The 6,555-nt window shown below is 49.1% G+C and overlaps 1 non-coding gene across 1 annotated transcript; it reads left to right on the plus strand.

The window, feature by feature from the left end:
* The first annotated feature begins 3,748 nt into the window (after positions 1-3,748).
* Positions 3,749-3,855, plus strand: LOC139004602 (U6 spliceosomal RNA). The gene has a single exon (XR_011470467.1). It is a non-coding gene; the product is annotated as a U6 spliceosomal RNA (small nuclear RNA).
* Positions 3,856-6,555: the final 2,700 nt, after the last annotated feature.

The raw sequence follows: 6,555 nt of genomic DNA on the forward strand, positions 1-6,555 counted from the left end.
TTTTTTACAGAGAGAAACGGAGAGGGAGAGGGATAGAGAGTTAGAAACATCGATCAGCTGCCTCCTGCACACTCCCTACCGGGGATGTGCCCGCAACCAAGGTACATGCCCTTGACCGGAATCGAACCTGGAACCCTTCAGTCCGCAGGCCGATGCTCCATCCACTGAGCCAAACCTGTCAGGGCAAGTCATTGTTCTTAAACTGGGTGGTAGGTGATGGGGAGGGAGAGAGGAGGTGACGGTAGTTCATTGAAGAAAATTCTGCAAGCAAATCCTCATTGAAAGGAGGGAAGAAGGGCCACTGAGTGTATTGTGAGATAAACTTAAAAATTGGGAGAAACACGCAAAGAGAGACAGGAGCGTCTGGGACAATGGAAAGTGTGGAAGGCAAGTTTGCAAGGGAGTGGGAGATGGAAAGGTCAACGTTAATTACCCACTAGGGCCTTTATCAACTCAATCCTTCATGATCCCACCAGAGATGTTATACCCATTTTATAGATGAGGCAACGAATATCTCAGGCTACTTTGTTGACTCCTCTTCCACGTCTCAAATGCCCCAAGGCTAAGAGATCGCTCAGATCTATTCTCACTTCTGGGCATTTCACCCAATCCACAGCTCTAAATGTCCTTCACACTGATAGCTCCAACCAGGCCTCTCTGGACACGACTGTCTCGTAACCCCAGCAGCCTGTTTGACCTCCACACTTGGATGACTAATGGGCAACTGGAATCTAACATGTATGAGTGAGAGCACTTGGTTTTTCTCAAGACAAGGGAGGGCGTCTCTGAGTCTTTCCCATCTTAGCAAAGGCAGCATCCATTACCCAGGTCACAGGTCAAAATTCTTGGGCCATCCTTGACTTCTCTTCCTTCATGCTTCACGTTTTATCTAGGAGCAAATTCTGTGAGCTCTTCCTTCCGATAATTCTTGAACCCAGCCACCTCTCATCCTTCACCACATCCTCCCCACTCGAAGGTCCCATGGCCTCGGACCTGGACATCGGCACACAACAATCCTTCCTGCATCCACCCTTTACCCCCTGTCCACCTGTTCTCCACCCAGCAACTGGAATGACCCCCTAGAATATAGTGCATCTGAGTGGTGGTTACAGGATGTGTTCCCTTTGTGAAGCGTCAGTGACCTTCAGGCCTATCATCTGTGCACTGTTGTTTATGGATTTTAGGCGTTAGTAAAAAGTTCACATTCATTGCCTCCTCCTTTTCTTCCCTCCCCTTCTCTTCCCTTCCCGAGCAATTAGGAGAGGCGGGGCCAAGCAAGGGTGGACGTGGACAGCAACTGGTGAAGAGTGGCCTGGAGTGGGTGAGAGGATGTCCATGTGAGGAGGTGGCCCTGAACAGGTGTTGAAGCCCCAGCAAAGGTAGGGAGTCTGTCACCCAGGGGCAGGGGTGGCCCAGCACCAGGGTGTTCGAAACAATTGGGTAAGGAGTGTGGCCAGGGACAGAGTAGCCTAGTGAGGAGGACACCTGGACAGCACAGCAGGTCTGACTAGAGTGAAATAAAGGAGTGTAATGAGATGCCTGGGAGCACCTGCCCCCACCCCCACCTGAAATAGCAGTGAGCACATCTAGGGCCCAAATCTTGGTTTCTAAATATATTCCCCCACCACACGGAACCAGAGATCCTTGGGAAAGTGGCCTGTTCAGGGGTGGGGCAGGAAACATACAAGACGAGCGTGGAACATGGTGTTATGCCAGAAAGTAAGGAAGATTCCAAGATAGACGAGGCCACGTCATAGGGACAGCAAGCAGCCTGAAAGGCTCCCACTGGTGAAATTAGGGACAACCTGGGGATCAACATAAACAGTCACATTAATATCACATCAACAAGCTAAAAAAATAATAACAAATCCCATGATCTTATCCATAGATGCAGAGAAAGCATTTGACAAAATCCAACATCCAACCACGCTTAAAACTCTCAACAAACTAGGGATAGAAAGGTACTTCCTCGACTTGATAAAGAACATCTACCAAACAAACAAACAAACAAAAACACAGCTAACATCACACTACAGGTGAGAAACTTTCCCACTAAGGTCAGGTGTAAGGCAAGGATGTTCCCCTCACAACAGTTTTCAACCTCATACTGGAAGTACTAGTTAATGCAATAAGACAAGAAGAGGAAATGAGAAGCATGAAGATTGGGAAGGAAGAAACAAAACTGTTTTTATTCACAAGTGTCATGAGTGTCGTTATAGAAAATCCAAATGAATCAACAGCAAAATCTTCTGAAACAGTAGCTTTATTCATAACTGCCGAAACGTGGAAGCAAACGAGGTATCTATCCTTCAGAAGGTGAATGGATAAACGGTGGTACATCCAGCCATGGGGATGTTATTCAGCACTAAAATCAATGACCTATGAGCCCTAGCCCATTTGGCTCAGTGGATAGAGCATCGGCCTACAGACCGAAGGGTCCCAGGTTCAATTCTAGTCAAAGGCATTGGTTGCAGGTTCCTCCTCGGCTGGGGCCATGGTCGGGGCTCATGCAGGAGGCAACCAATCAATCTGTTTCTCTCACATCGATATTTCTCTCTGTTTTTCCATTGATTCTCTCTAAAATCAATGGAAAAAATATCCTGGGGTGAGGATTAAAAATAATTAATTAATTAATTAATAACCTATCAAGCCATGCCATGTCCTCCCCTCCTGACCTTCAAGCACCTTATTCCTCTCAGAGGCTTCTGGTGGAACTGGTTTCTAGAATAAGCTTTCTGAACTATTCTGTGCATATGCAAGTGTAAGTGTATTTGCATATGTATATGCATATGATAGCAGTAATATTTACTTGTCTGCCTCTTGCCTTTAAAAAAAAAAAAACACCTTTTGCCCAGCCAGTGTGGCTCAATGGTTGAGCATCGACCTGTGAACCTGGAGGTCACAGTTCGATTCCCGGTCAGGGCACATGCCCGGGTTGCAGGCTCGATCCCCAGTGTGGGATGTGCAAGAGGCAGCCGATCAATGAGTCTCATCATTGATGTTTCTGTCTCTCTTCCTCTCCCTTCCTCTCTGATATCAATAAAAATATTTTTAAAATAAAATTTAAAGTTAAAAAATCTTCATTTTGGAGTAGTTTTACGTTTACAGTGAAGTTGAGAGGATAATACAAAGGGTTCCTGTACATCCCTCACCCGTTTCCCTATTGCTCACATCTTCCATCAGTGTGGTCCGTTTTTCGCTACTAAGGAATCAGCACTTTACACTACTATTAACTAGACTCCACAGTTTACTCTAATTTCACCCCTTTTCCCGGGATGTCCATTTTCATGCCAACCAGGACACCTCGTTATGTAGAGCTGTCATGTCACCTTGGCCTCCTCGAGTCTGTGACAGCTTCTCAGACGTTCCTCGTTTTTTGTTTTTGGGTTTTTTTTAATTGTGTTTTTTTTTAATTGATATCACAGAGGAAGGGAGAGGGAGAGATAGAAACATCAATGATGAGAGAGAATCACCGACAGGCTGCCTCCCGCACAGCCCCCACTGGGGATTAAGCCCAAAGCCCAGGCATGTGCCCTCACTGGGAATCGAACCTGGGACCCTTGAGTCTACAGGCCAACGCTCCATTCACTGAGCCAAACAGGCCAGGGCCGTTCCTAGTTTTCAATGACCTTGCCAGTCTGTAGGAGGACCAGCTGGGCTCCCCTGAGAGGACAGGGAGGGGAGGACGCTGCATACTCTGTTCTACCTTTTGAATTCTGAGTACAAATGGTTAAAAAGCAAGCGTTCTGTGCCTGCTTCGGCAGCACAGAGACTAAAATTGGAACAGCACAGCGAAGATTAGCCCGGCGCCTGTGAAAGGACAACGTGCAAATTTGTGAAGCGGTCCATATTTTTAGTGTTTAATGGGTATAAAGTTTCAGTTTTACAAGATAAAAATGTTCCAGAGATCTATTGCACACCGATGTAAATAACTAAATACTTAATTGAAATGCTCAGGTGACAAACTTAATGTTCTGTTTTTTTAATTTAAATTCTTTATTGTTGAAAGTATTACATATGTCTCCTTTTTCCCCCATTGATCTCTCCCCGCCCTGTTATGTTTTTTTACCACAATAAAAAAGTGTTCTGAAGCAAAAGTAACAAAATGTTAATATCTGTTCAGAGATGGGTACCCAGATGACCTGAATAATTATGTTCTGTTAATTTTCTGCATATTTGAAAAATTAAAATCTTAGGCAAAGGATTTTGCATGTGCAAAGGCCCTGGGGCAGGGGCGAGTACAGCCAGTATGGGTTGGAAAGCAGGAAGAAAAGGACAAGGTGGCACAGGATGAGAGAACTGGGTGGGGACTTGATCGTAGGACCGCAGACGACAACACCCTTCCCACACATTCCAGAGGCTCCCGCCCCTGCCAGCCTGCAAGCCATTCCTTCCTCAGGCGCTAACAGGGCACCTGAGTTGGCCTTCCCCACCCACCAGTGCCAGCTCCCGCCCAGGCCCTGCTTCATCCTGAACATGACAAGCTCATTGTTCCCTTTCTCCCGGCGGCTGCTTCCCCCCAAGAGACAGTTCTGAGCCCACAGGTTTCTGTGGGCAGATGTCCCAGGACAGGGTTCACAAAGACACCACTGTCTGGGGCACCGTCCTGGCCCAACAGACAGCCTCCACATCAAAGAGGAGAGATCAAAGCTCCCCCCAGCTGCCCACAGCACACAACCCAGCCCTGGTCTCATGGCACAGTTCTCCCCTCGGAGGTGAGGAGGGAGGTGGAGGCGGGACACGGGTAGTGGCTGGATGGCCATCAGGAGAAGCGCCAAGCCAGGGGGCAGCCGCATCTCCCGTGTGCACAGCACACCACGAGGAAGGCAGGGACAGCACTGATATGCCTGCCATAGGCAAGAAAAGGACTCACCGGGGGCCCAAGGTCACACAGCTGGCCAGGCCCCTCCCAGAAGCACCCGTGGCAGTCTGACGAAGGCAGACACCAGGGCCAAGCCTCCCAAATACACCCATTTAGTAGCTAGGATCTTTGGGCCAACGATGCCCTCCCGACCTTGACCTCCCAAGGGTGCCAAGTGCAATGATAAGCATGTTCAACGGTAGCTCTTCTTACCACAACACCCGAGAAACAACCCACCTTAAGAGGAGGGCTGAGGGCAGCAGAGGGGCAGAGCACCCCCTGGGCTGGCCCAGTGTGGCGAGCTGCCTTGGGCCTCCAAGAGAACCCCCTGGAATAGACCTCCAGCCCCAGCCCCAGGCTCACCAGTTTTGCTGTGATTAAATGCAGTCAGAGCTCGGCCGATGTGGCTCAGTGGTTGAGTGTTTACCCCTGAATCAGGAGGTCACGGTTCGATTCCTGGTTCATAAGTCAATGCTCAACCACTGAGCCATGCTGGGTGGGCTCCATTGATCTTTAGGGTGAGAAGGCAAAAGAGGAAAAATGAAATACCTTGATGTGAGAGAGATACATCGACTGGTTGCCTCCCGCACATGCACCGACCTGGGCAGGGATAGAACCTGCCCTCAGACCGGCATTCACACCCTGGGCTCCCTGGGTCTCAGGCTTTGAAACTCGGACTAAATCACAACACCGCTTCCCTCTGTCTCCAGCTTGCAGACGGCAGACCGTGGGAATACTCGGCCTCCGTAATCTCGTGAGCCATTTCCTCTTAATAAACCTACGTGTATGTGTGTGTGTGTGTGTGTGTGTGTGTGTGTGTGTGTGTCCTATTCTGCTTCTCTGAAGAACTCTGATACAGCGAGTCCGGCTGGTTTCACCTTCGCACAATAGGTAACACATATCAGACGTGCTGTGTGCCAGGCACTGTTCTAAACACTTGCCATCATAAGGCATTTAATCTTCACAACGACTCTGTGAAGCAGGTTCTCTTATCCCCGTTTCACAGATGAGGACACTCAGGCACAGCGAGGGTAAGTAACGATGGCCTGATGGAACTGAGGTCTGAAGGCAGGCCCGGGCTTCTTTGCTTACTGCCACGTCCCCTGGGCTCCGAATAGGCCCTCACAGTAGGTGCTGAATAAATATATGTTGAATCAATAATGAACCCCGGACTATGTGAAGCCCCTGCAGTCCCCTGGGAGGTCAGAGGTGGCATTAGTCATGGCTGGGGAGGGAGCATCGTGCTGTTGGAGGAGAAGTCTGGGAAGCTTCCCGGAGAAGCTGGGCCAGCTGGCTTTGCGGAGAGATTTGAGCACAGCTGCACAAAATGCCTGCAGCACCACAAAGAGGGGTCAAGTCCAGGTGGGTAGCAAAGGCCAGGGGTCCCCGAGTTGCTCTCCCTGGCTGACTGGTAAACTCCAGCAGGTCAGCCCTGCAGAACGGGTCCCAGTTTGTCCTTCAGCCACATTACAAATGACCACATGTGGTAGCAGCTCTCCTCGGATACCATGAATAGTCAAAACCATAATGTTACATCTGCAAAGCCTCGCTCTCTTGCTCTGAACGCTGTGAGCAATTCCAATATCCTCCAGTAGCGGTAAATCAGAAAAATGAGGCAGAAGGTGGGGCGTGGTGGAATAAGAGAACACGTGATTAGTAATGAGGCATCTAGGACTATCGGAGGCCACAGTGAG

This window comes from Myotis yumanensis, unplaced genomic scaffold, assembly GCF_028538775.1.
Source record: "Myotis yumanensis isolate MYYU_CA2020_CCGP unplaced genomic scaffold, mMyoYum1.0.hap1 SCAF_2, whole genome shotgun sequence".
Taxonomy (NCBI): domain Eukaryota; kingdom Metazoa; phylum Chordata; class Mammalia; order Chiroptera; family Vespertilionidae; genus Myotis; species Myotis yumanensis.